We start from the raw sequence: 11,765 nt of genomic DNA, 5'->3' as shown, positions 1-11,765 counted from the left end.
AATCTAACCTAACCTACACCCCTAACTAAGCTAACCAAAATCGACCTCAGACCTACCTAACCTATTTCATGTGAAATCTAACCTAACTAAACCTAAAATAACTTTTCTAACTTTACATAACATAATGTTTGTAGCCTAACCTAAAGTAACCTAATATAACTTCTTCTTAACCTAAAACGGAACATAATGTTTCTAAGCCTAATCTAACCTTACGGATTCTAAATTAACCTAGTAATCCAGCCTAGAGCGAGAGACGAGAGAGAGAAGAGGCCGATAGAAAGAGGGAGAGAAACGAGCGAGAGGAGAGCGAGAGAGAGGAGAGAAGAAAAGAAGAGAGAGAGAGAGGAGAGAGAGAGAGAGAGGAAGAGAAGAGAGAGAGACAGAGAGATAAAAGAAATATATAACATATACATATAATTCCATATAGAGAGAAAGAAAGAGGAAGATGAGAAGAAGAGAGATAGTGGGAAGGGGGAAGAACGAGAGTAAAAAGAGAGAGAAATATGAAAGCGAGAAAGGATGAGAGAGAAAAAGAGAGAAAAGAGGGAGGGATGATAGAGTTGGGGGGGGGAGGGGGGAGAAAATAGAGAAGGGAAGAATTAAAGCCATCGATGCCGGTAAAAGGCCCCAAAAACTGTAGTGTACCTCTACTGTGAACAATGACCTGTAATGCAGGTCTAGCAGGAAGCTGTATATCACGGTACCACTCACTCGCACATCTCGAAGCCCTTATTTTATTTATTTATTTATTATTTATTTATTTATTTATTTTATTTTATTTTATTTTTTTTTTGTCCATTTAAACCTTTTTTCAGAGTTGAAATTATTGTATCATTTAATACTCACTATATTTTTCACTTACTAACTGGCCTCTTTTAAACAAATTAAAAAATCAACATCTCTCTTTCTCTCCATAGAAACATCTAGAGAAACAAGAAGGAGGCGTGGGTGAGGCCCGGACGAGCAAACAACCAAGATAGTTTACCGACAAGACTCTTAATTGTATCTCACTTCCTCTTGTCGAATTGCACAAAATGAATTAAAGAAAAGAGAATTTTGATTTTCAAACATTAAGAAAATTTAGAATAAAAGTTAAGGCAATTAAAAAAAAAAAAAACAAAAAAAAAAAAAAAAAAAAAAAAAAAAAAAAAAAAATAATATATATAATATATAGTTATATAAACACAATAATATATCTATATATATATATATATATATTATATATATAATATAATATACTAGTGAAATAAATAAAACTATATAAACGTAGCAGCGACTATAAAATTTGCAGGACATATTAATTGACTTTTTCCAGGTGTTAACATCCCGCCTGACTCCAAAACCTGCTGTTGGGGTGGAAGACTCCCGAATGACGGAACGATCTGTGTCCCACAGTGTCGCAACAACTTGACTCGCAAGTGACGCAATCAATGCGCAGAATAAAATGCCCTACATTACAGTCAATTAGGGAAAAGGTAAAGACAGGGAAAATAGAAATGTCAGAATAGGGCAGTGAAATATGAAATTAAATCAATGGTGTTAATCTATAGAATTGCTTAAAGTTAATTTCGATCATGGAAAAGGGTATAAAGCAACGATGTTCCTGAGATTCATAGAAGTAACAATATTAAATCTTGATCATGAGTCTTTAACGCTGGCCACTTTTCACACAGGAAACTAGCCATAAATATATTCCTTAAGTTTTTCTGGCCTGGAGCAGGGCAGATATCAAGCGTTATTGCGATTACATCTGCCAGGTTTCGCCACAAAGGCAGCGAAGAGGGTGCCGATTAAAACTATTCCCGTCATTTCCGAGCCTTTTCACGTGTCGACTATTGACCTTGTCGGTCCGATATCACCTTGACTCCGACCGCGGACACAGATACATCTGACTACGATAGATTTATGCTACGCGTTTCCCGAAGCAGTCTGTCTAAAACGAACATAGACACGGGGACTATCGCAGAAAGCTTAGTTGAGATTTTTCTCTCGGGTTGGGCATTTCCCGAAAAAATCTTTGTCGGATCTCGGGGAACTCAGTTTCGATCAAACCTAATGGCCAAGATCATAGATTGCTGTCAGTTAAAGTCGGTTACACAACCCCGTTATCATGCGAGTTGCAATTGCTGCGGTTGAACGTCTGAAGGCCAGGGAGTATGAAAGCAATGATTAAGGAAGCTTTGCTCTGCACCATCCGCGAGGACTGGGATAGATATCTTCCCGCAGTTCTTTTCGCTTAAGGGGAAATCCGCGAACGATTGCTGAAGTTTTCTCCCCCATTTGAATCCTTTATGAAGGACCAAATCAGAGGTCCGCTTTACTATTTGCATTAAAATTTCGCGTCTAATGACAAGTATGATAATGAAGTAAAGTCCTCACTTATTATATGTCCCAAATACTTGAATTAAGAGCACCCAGCTTAGAGGGCAACTGCACAAAAACTCGGCCGTTTTCCCAAGCACCTGAGATAAGCATATGCAATGACTTACTCAAAGCTCACTTAGGACTATGCTAAATCTAAAAAACTTTGCACGTGTCTAAAGCGTGAATGACGATGGTGGTTGTACTCTCTGCACCCCTGATTCACATTTATAAGATGATTCATTGCACACAGTGGAACAGGGCCTTTTACCAGTCATAGGCGTGAAAAAATAATGGAGTAGAGTTATACTCAGCAATAGTGCGTGGAAAGAATAAGCTTTTTCACTTCAACGACGCACTGAAGCGATACTTCCGACGCGAGTGACAATCAACACCTTCAATGTAACAAAGTTTGTTTTAATGTACTTTGCATGATGCATGTGGTTTATGAACAATGACTTCCTTCCCCTTGATAATGTAAATGCAATACACTTACTGTTCATGTCTGGATATTAACAATTAGGCAATTTTAAACGCAGGATGATGATCCCTGAGTTTGCCCTCAACAATAAAGGACAACATAAAAATGTTCCTTATTCATGAATTACCCCTTGATGTTTTTTCACTGCCAATAAGCCAGGTCATACAAAGTCCATAGAACCACGTAATCACAGTCTGATGACCACTAACCGTGTTTGCTACTAGAAACCTTATTTCTACACTACTTCACTCAATTCGCCGATGAGGCTTCCACACAAGGCAGTTCTTGTTGACCAACGATGCACTGAGTTAGGCATGTAATAGAGCTATTGTATCCACCTTATTGTTCACCGGTCGTTCTCGTAAGAAAGTGCGACCAAACTGATAGGTTCTGTATCTACTTAGGAGCTTGAATGACTTGACATTAAATTTTGTATTGCGCTGAGCCCATGCCCACAACTGATGAAGCTTGGGAATTTTTGTAAATAAATGATAAATTCACCGAGGATAGACCTTAATATTAGCTACTGGACAGATTCCTCTTGTACAGTTAGAATCTAAGAAAATCTACTGCTTTTTCCACCCATAAACAGCGACATATGCCAATTATCTTGGAGTGTCTGGACAGAGAAAGTTATTTAAACCCCACCCCCAACTGAAGAGAGCATCTAAAGCTATTGAGTAATGCCTTGGGCAGAAGATACCAAAAAAGGATACTAAAATTTTTATTGGAACACATTTCATACTATAGAAAATCAGTACCAACATTTGCTAACATTACGTGCTTATGAATGGAGCTACTGAAAAAGAGTTCAAGTAATAAAATGAATTGGAATTATGAAAAAGTTTATAGCTTATTGAATTAAAATCCAAAACTCTGGTATAAACCAAATCATGTGTCTTCCTGCCTATTCGAAGAACCTTTTTTCTTACCGGTGTTGTGACGTGCTTCCACGAGAATGGAATTGGGGGGTTTTGCTTCAGGACATAACGGTAAACAAAGATGGCCTATAGCTTTATGCTATGCCCGAAAGCTTATCTTTATAGGGAATAAGAATTACTGCAACTATTGAAACAGGAATGGCGTTGCTCAATCGTTAGCCGTGCCTTTATCAATACAAATTACAGAACTGTGCATCTATTGGTATCGAAGTTTCTCCGTACTAGAATCTTACATCCGACTAACAACAATCCCTGTTATATAGATCTCAGAAATCATGAGAAATTTGCAAAGCATAAAAATCATTTAGACGTGTTTCGATGCTTGCCTTATGGGGCATCTTATTAACATATGTATGATATAAACATATTTACCTGATGTATAAATGGCAAATTGTATAGTTGTTATGATCTGGCGTTGCAATGATGACCTTATTAACACGATTTCTTTACAGTGCCACCGAGCACCTAACACACCTGCAGCGTGCACCGAACATCGCCTTACACACATATTACAGGCGCACTCGCAAACACGTCACAGTTCCTCGGACCCCCTTATTGTACATGCGCATGCAGCGTAGGTACCCCTGCACCCCGACCACCACCCTGTGTCTTCCACCTCCTAGACCACGATAACGCCACACGGTCATCTTTCGTCCCCCATACCATTTGTCCTCCGACCCCGTGAACACTGGGCGCGTGAACACCGCGCCCACTTCCGTGAGTACGGAAAGGATACTATGAATTAATACCTGCTAATCTGCATAGCGTTCGGCATTTCTTGAAGAACCTCGTGAAGTTCATGTCTTAATACTTTTTATCTCTCTGTATTTGTTCAGTTGCTTTTATTCGTATATTTGTATGACGCAGGCGCCACGAACAACTTTGCATTCACTGGCCCCCCCGAGGGTAATCGGTAGCAGCGCACCAAACTTAAACAAGCACCCGTGATCACCTTGCGTTTGACCATCGTATTCCGGGTGGGACGTGGTATATTTGCAATGATTTTTGTTTCTTTGTTTATATTTGTAAATAGATATATGGTAATGGTATTTTGAACAATTGTATACCCCAATTATGAAACGTGTCAGAGCATAAAAAAAATTTATATAATGAAATCGAGTTCAATTATCTATATATTACAGATATATGGTATATATATATATATATATATATATATATATAAATATATATATATACGATATATAATATATATATATATATATTAGACATATCTACTCACACCACCATAGATTTCACTATATATAGAATCATATTACGCTATATGTATATGCGATATATTATATCTACGATACATCTATATATATATATATATATTATCTACTATATTATCACTCAGTCGCATATATACATGATTTAATAACTAAAGAAACCATGTTAAAGGTTGGTAGTTATCTATATTAGATTGGTTGGGATTAGTTTAAGTTAGGATATGTGAAGGTTTAACTTAAGTTAAGGTAAATTAGGTTAGATTTAGGTTCAGGTAGGTTTAGTTTAGTTTCGGTGTAGGAAAACAGTAAAACATCTTTCAATGTTGATTTTTAGGCCTTCGAAGAAATTCTTTGTGAAATCTGTGCTAAATGTTTGTTTGTTTTTTTCGGGTGTAGAGTATGGGATATTTCTGATTTTACGAAATATATGTTTGTATTAGATACGAAGAATAACCGTATAATTTCATTCTGGGCTTTAACTATTTTCCGTTCCAACTGTTTAATTATAATATTATATACAAATAACCCGGAAGTGATTAACTGAAACAAGATTTGCCATTCATTTTTCCTGACGAATGTAAAAAATTTACCCAAAATCAAAAAAAAAATTTAACCTAAACTAAAAAAAAATAACCTGAAAAAAAACTAAAATTAACATAATCTAACCCAACCTAAATCTAACTAAGTTAAATTAAGCTAATCAAACCTATCTTCTCCTAATCTAATCAAACCTAACCTAACCTGACCAGACTTAAAACTTATAAGCATAATCTAATCTAACCTAAACCTCATAAACATAATCTTACCTAAATCTAAACCTAATAAGCATAATCTAACTTAGCCAAAAACCTAACCTCACCCAAAGCTTACCTAACTTAAACCTAACCTAATCTAAACCAACTACCTTAACCAAATTGAGAATATAAGTAGTGTCGTGATTCTAAGGTATGACATCCAGCCTTTTGTCAACTCCATAGTATGTTCCTAGAAAAGAGGGGAGCTAATATTCAAATTTATGCTAACTGATAACTTACAGTAAGTGTACAAAGGTCTTGGAATACTGTAGCAACTATAAATTATAAAAATAAGCCTTGGAGTGATTCTGTACACAAATAAAAAGTGAAAGTGAAGAAAGATGGAAATATATGCTTCTGGGCACATTAAGTGTACAAAGATTAGGCTTAGATTAATTTGGCCTTAGATTTCGGTTAGGTTAGGCTAAGTTAGGTTAAGCTGGGTTTGGTGGGTTAGGTTAAGTTAGGTTCCGGCTAGGTTAGGTTTATTACATTAGGTTATGTTTACCAGTTTTAAAATTAGGTTATGTTTATTAGTTTAGTTTAGATTATGAAATGTATATTAGTTTTCCTTAAAATTAGGTTAGGTTTGGATACGTTAGATCAAAGGGTAGGGTTTGGTTAGGTTAAGTCAAATTAGGTTGGGTTTGGTTAGGTTATATTCATTAGTTTAGGTTAAGTTTTCTTAGGTAAGGTTATATTAGGTAATATATATTACTTTTTGGGTAGATTAGGTTAGGTTGCTTAATACGCTGGGAATGCAGATACAGTTTCTTCTCTTTCTCTATTTATTTCAGTTGCAATGTATAGCTTCTATATCTATATACATCATCTCGGACAGATCTATACTTTTGCAAAGAATATTATTATTGTTATTATATTAGGAGATTTAATCAGAATGTCCATATATGTATAACGTCATTTAAAATATAGTTTTTTTTTTTTTTTTTTTTTTTTTTTAGGGAAAGAAAGATACGCAGAAAGTGAATAATGTAGAAACATTATGATATTTATAAAGAAAGATCAGGTAAGAACGTAAAAAACTTAAGCCTAGAATCATACTATACAATTACTGAACGTGCTTTTTAGGTGAGCATGTCTCTTTAAATTATAGATACCCATTCTATAAACTTTTTAAAAAATCATTTTCATACAAAAATGTATTTATTCGAAGGTTCAAAAATCAACATTTCTCGATATTTAGGGTTTCCTTATAGCTAACCTAATACCCAAAATGCATTTGTTCCGAAGGTCCCAATGTGAATACTTGTAGATGTCTAACTGCTTCCTTATACCTAATCCTAGCCTAAATAAACCTTCCCGAACCAAACCTAAACCTTAACTACATAATGTAATGATTCTAATCTAACCTTATGATCCTAGTTTAATCTAACATTACGATTTTAACCTAACGCAACCATCCTAACCTAAGCATCACCTAAACTAACACATTTCTAACCTAACCAAACCCTACCCTAACCCAACCTATAACTAAACTAAATTAACAATAGAACCCTAACTTAACATTTCTAACCTATACTAAACATACGATCCTAAACCTAACCAATCTCCCCTAAAGCTAAACAAAACTAACCTAACCCATACCTAATCTAACCTAAACCTAACCTAAACCCAACCTATCTAACATAACCTAAACTAAAATAACGATTCTTCCTTAGTTTAATATTTCTAACCTTTTCTAACCGATTTTAAACTAAGTATTCTAAGTTAAACTAATTCAAAATTAATCTACCCATATATAACCTAACCTAAACCTAACCTAACCATCCCATACCTAAACCGAAAGAACGATCCTACCCTAGTTAACATTTATAACGTTTTACGATTTTAACCTAACCATTCTAAGCTAAAGTTGACTTAAACTCACCCTAACCACAACCCACCCATAACATAACCTAAGCTAAAATAACGATGTTCCCTAATTTAATATTTATAACCTTTCTAACCTTCTATTCTAAGTTAAACTTATTCAAAATAACCTATCCCATATATAACCTAACTAAACCTAACCTAACCCATCCCATACCTAAATTGAAATAACGATTCTACCCTAGTTTATCATTTATAACCTATCCTAACTTTACGATTATAACCTAACCATTCTAAACTAAAGTTGAGTCAAACTAAACTAACCCATACCTAACTTAACCTAAACCTGACCTAACCTAACCTAGGCCTACTCCTAACCTACCCAATCTAAACATTTCCTAAACTAACTTTAAGCTAGCCAAACCTTATCTAACCGTATGCTAACATAAACCTAACCTTATTAACCGAACCTACCTGCCTAACATAAATATAACCTAACCAAATCTTACGAGTTTTACTGAACTTTTCTAGCATAAACTTAAATAACCTAACCTAAACCTAACCTAATCTAAACCTACTAATTTTAATGCAATTTAGCCTACATTTTAACCAACCCTATCCTTATGATTTTAACATATCCTAACAATTCTAACTTAACCAAAACCGGCTCAAATAACCTAAGTTAACCAACCCAAAACTAACCTTATTTACGTACCTACGTAACTAAAGAATCTAAACTAACCTAACCCATACCTAGCTTAACCTTAATCTAACCTGACCTAAACTAAACCTAAACTTAACCTACACATTACCCAATCCAACCAAAACCTAAACTAACCTAGATCTAACCTAACCGAAATATGATAAACCTAACCTACCTAATCTAACTGTAACCTAACCTAACCTAACCTACATAATCTAACTGTAACCTAACTAAAATCTAACCTAACCTACACCTAACTAAGCTAACCAAATCTTACCTAGACCTACCTAACCTCTTTCATTGAAATCTAACCTAACTTAACCTAAATAACTTTTCTAACTTGTACATAACATAATGTTTGTAGCCTAACCTAAAGTAACCTAATATAACTTTTCTAACCTAACGTAACATAATGTTTCTAGCCTAATCTAACCTTACGATTCTAACTTAACCTAGTAATCCAGCCTAGAGAGAGAGAGAGAGAGAGAGAGGCGAAAGAGGGAGAGAAAGAGAGAGAGAGAGAGAGAGAGAGAACGAGAGTAAAAGAGAGAGAAATATGAAGCGAGAAAGGATGAGAGAGAAAAAGAGAGAAAAGAGGAGGGATGATAGAGTGGGGGGGGGGGGGAGAAATAGAGAAGACGAATTAAGCCATCGATGCGTAAAAGGCCAAACTGTAGTGTACCTCTACTTTGCAACATGACTGTAATGCAGGTCTAGCAGGAAGCCGTATATCACAGTACCACTCACTCGCCACATCTCTGAAGCCCTTATTTATTTATTTATTTATTTATTTATTTATTTATTTATTTTATTTTATTTATTTTTTTTTTTGTCCATTTAATACCTTTTTTCAGAGTTGGAAATTATTGTTATCATTTAATACTCACTATATTTTTTCACTTACTAACTGGCCTCTTTTAAACAATAAAAATCTACATCTCTCTTTCTCTCCTAGAACATCTAGAAAACAAGAAGGAGGCGTGCGGTGAGGCCGGACGAGCAAACAACCAAGATAGTTTACCGACAAGACTATTAATTGTATCTCACTTCTCTTGTCGAATTGACACAAAATGAATTAAAGTAAAAGAGAATTTTATTTCAAACATTAAGAAAATTTAGAATAAAAGTTAAGGCAATAAAAAAAAAAAAAAAAAAAAAAAAAAAAAAAAAAAAAAAAAAAAAAAAAATAATATATATATATATATATAATATATATAAACACATATATATATATATATATATATATATATATATATATATATATATATATATATATACCTAGTGAAATAAATAACTATATAATACCGTAGCAGCGCCTATAAAATTTGCAGACATATTAATTGGACTTTTTCCAGGTGTTAAAATCCCGCCTGACTCCAAACCTGCTGTTGAGGGTGGAGACTCCCGCAATGACGGAACGATCTGTGTCCCACAGTGTCGCAACTTGACTCGCAAGTGACGTCATCAATGCTCAGAATACATGCCCTACATTACAGTCAATTAGGGAAAAGGTAAAGACAGGGAAAATAGACAATGTTAAGAATAGGGCAGTGAAATATGAAATAATCAATGGGTTAATCTATAGAATTTGCTTAGAAAGTAATTTCGATCATGAAAAGGGTATAAAGCAACTGATTGTTCCTGAGATTCATAGAAGTAAAATATTAAATCTTGCTCATGATTCTTTAACAGCTGGCCACTTTTCACACAGGAAAACTAGCCATAAGATATTCCTTAAGTTTTTCTGGCCTGGAGCAGGAGCAGATATCAAGCGTTATTGCAGATCACATCTGCCAGGTTTCGCACAAAGGCAGCGTTAAGAGGGTGCCGATGAAAACTATTCCCGTCATTTCCGAGCCTTTTTCACGTGTCGCTATTGACCTTGTCGGTCCGATATCACCTTGCTCCGACCGCGGACACAGATACATCCTGACTACGATAGATTATGCTACGCGTTTCCCCGAAGCAGTCTGTCTAAAGAACATAGACACCGTGACTATCGCAGAAAGCTTAGTTGAGATTTTCTCTCGGGTTGGCATCCCGAAAAAAATCTTGTCGGATCGCGGAACTCAGTTTCGATCAAACCTAATGGCCAAGATTCATAGATTGCTGTCAGTTAAAGCTCTGTACACAACCCCGTTATCATGCGAGTTGCAATGGTGCGGTTGAACGTCTGAACGGAGTATTGAAAGCAATGATTAAGAAGCTTTGCTCTGACCATCCGCGAGACTGGGATAGATATCTTCCCGCCGTTCTTTTCGCTTACAGGGAAATCCCGAACGATTCGCTGAAGTTTTCTCCATTTGAACTCCTTTATGGAAGACCAATCAGAGGTCCGCTTACTATTTTGCATAAAATTTGGTCTAATGACAAGACTGATAATGAAGTAAAGTCTACTTATCAATATGTAACCGAATTAAGAGCCAGATTAGAGGGAACTGCAAAACTGGCCGTTTCCCAAGCCGAGATAAGCAGCAAGACTTACAAAAGCTATTATGACCTTAAATCTAAAAATCGCAGGTTAAAGGTGAATGACGAGGTGGTTGTACTCTTGCCTACTGATCACAATAAGATGATTATGCAGTGGAAAGGGCCTTATCCAGTCATAGGCGTGAAAAATAATGGAGTAGATTATACCATCAAAGTGCGTGGAAAGAATAAGCTTTTTCACGTCAATATACTGAAGCGATACTTCCGACGCGATGAAACAACACCTAAGAACAAAGTTGTTAATGTATGCGTTGTGGATGAAAATGACTGATAATGTAAATGAAACTATGTATCTGGAATTAACAATTAGTGAATTTTTAAACGCAGGTGATGATCTGAGTGCCCAACAAAAGGACAACATAAATGTTCCTTATTTCTGAATACCCTGATGTTTTCACTGATAAGCCAGGTCATACAAAGTCTATAGAACACGTAATCAAGCTTGAGACCACTAACCCTGTTTGTAAGAAACCTTATTCTACACCTTATAATCTGATTGATGTGTTCAACAAGGCAGTTGACAAGATGCTTGAGTTAGGCATAATAGAGCTATCTGTATCACCTTATTGTTCACCGGTCGTTCTCGTAAGAAAGCGCGACCAAACTTATAGGTTCTGTATCTACTTCAGGAGCTTGAATGACATTACAATTTTTGATTGTGAGCCCATGCCCACAACTGATGAAGCTCTGGGTAATTTTGTAAATGATAAATATTTCACCGAGATAGACCTTAAATTAGGCTACTGGCAGATTCCTCTGTCTATAGAATCTAAGAAATATACTGCTTTTTCCACCAACAGGACATATGCAATTATCTTGGAGTTGTTCTTGGAGAGAAAGTTATTAAACCACTTGAAGAGAGAATTAAAGCTATTGAGTTAATGCCTTTGCCAGATACCAAAAAGGAACTAAAATCTTTTATTGGAACAATTTCAT

The sequence above is a fragment of the Penaeus monodon genome, unplaced genomic scaffold (genome assembly GCF_015228065.2).
Source record: "Penaeus monodon isolate SGIC_2016 unplaced genomic scaffold, NSTDA_Pmon_1 PmonScaffold_69, whole genome shotgun sequence".
Taxonomy (NCBI): Eukaryota; Metazoa; Arthropoda; class Malacostraca; order Decapoda; family Penaeidae; genus Penaeus; species Penaeus monodon.
This window is presented reverse-complemented; position numbering follows the sequence as displayed.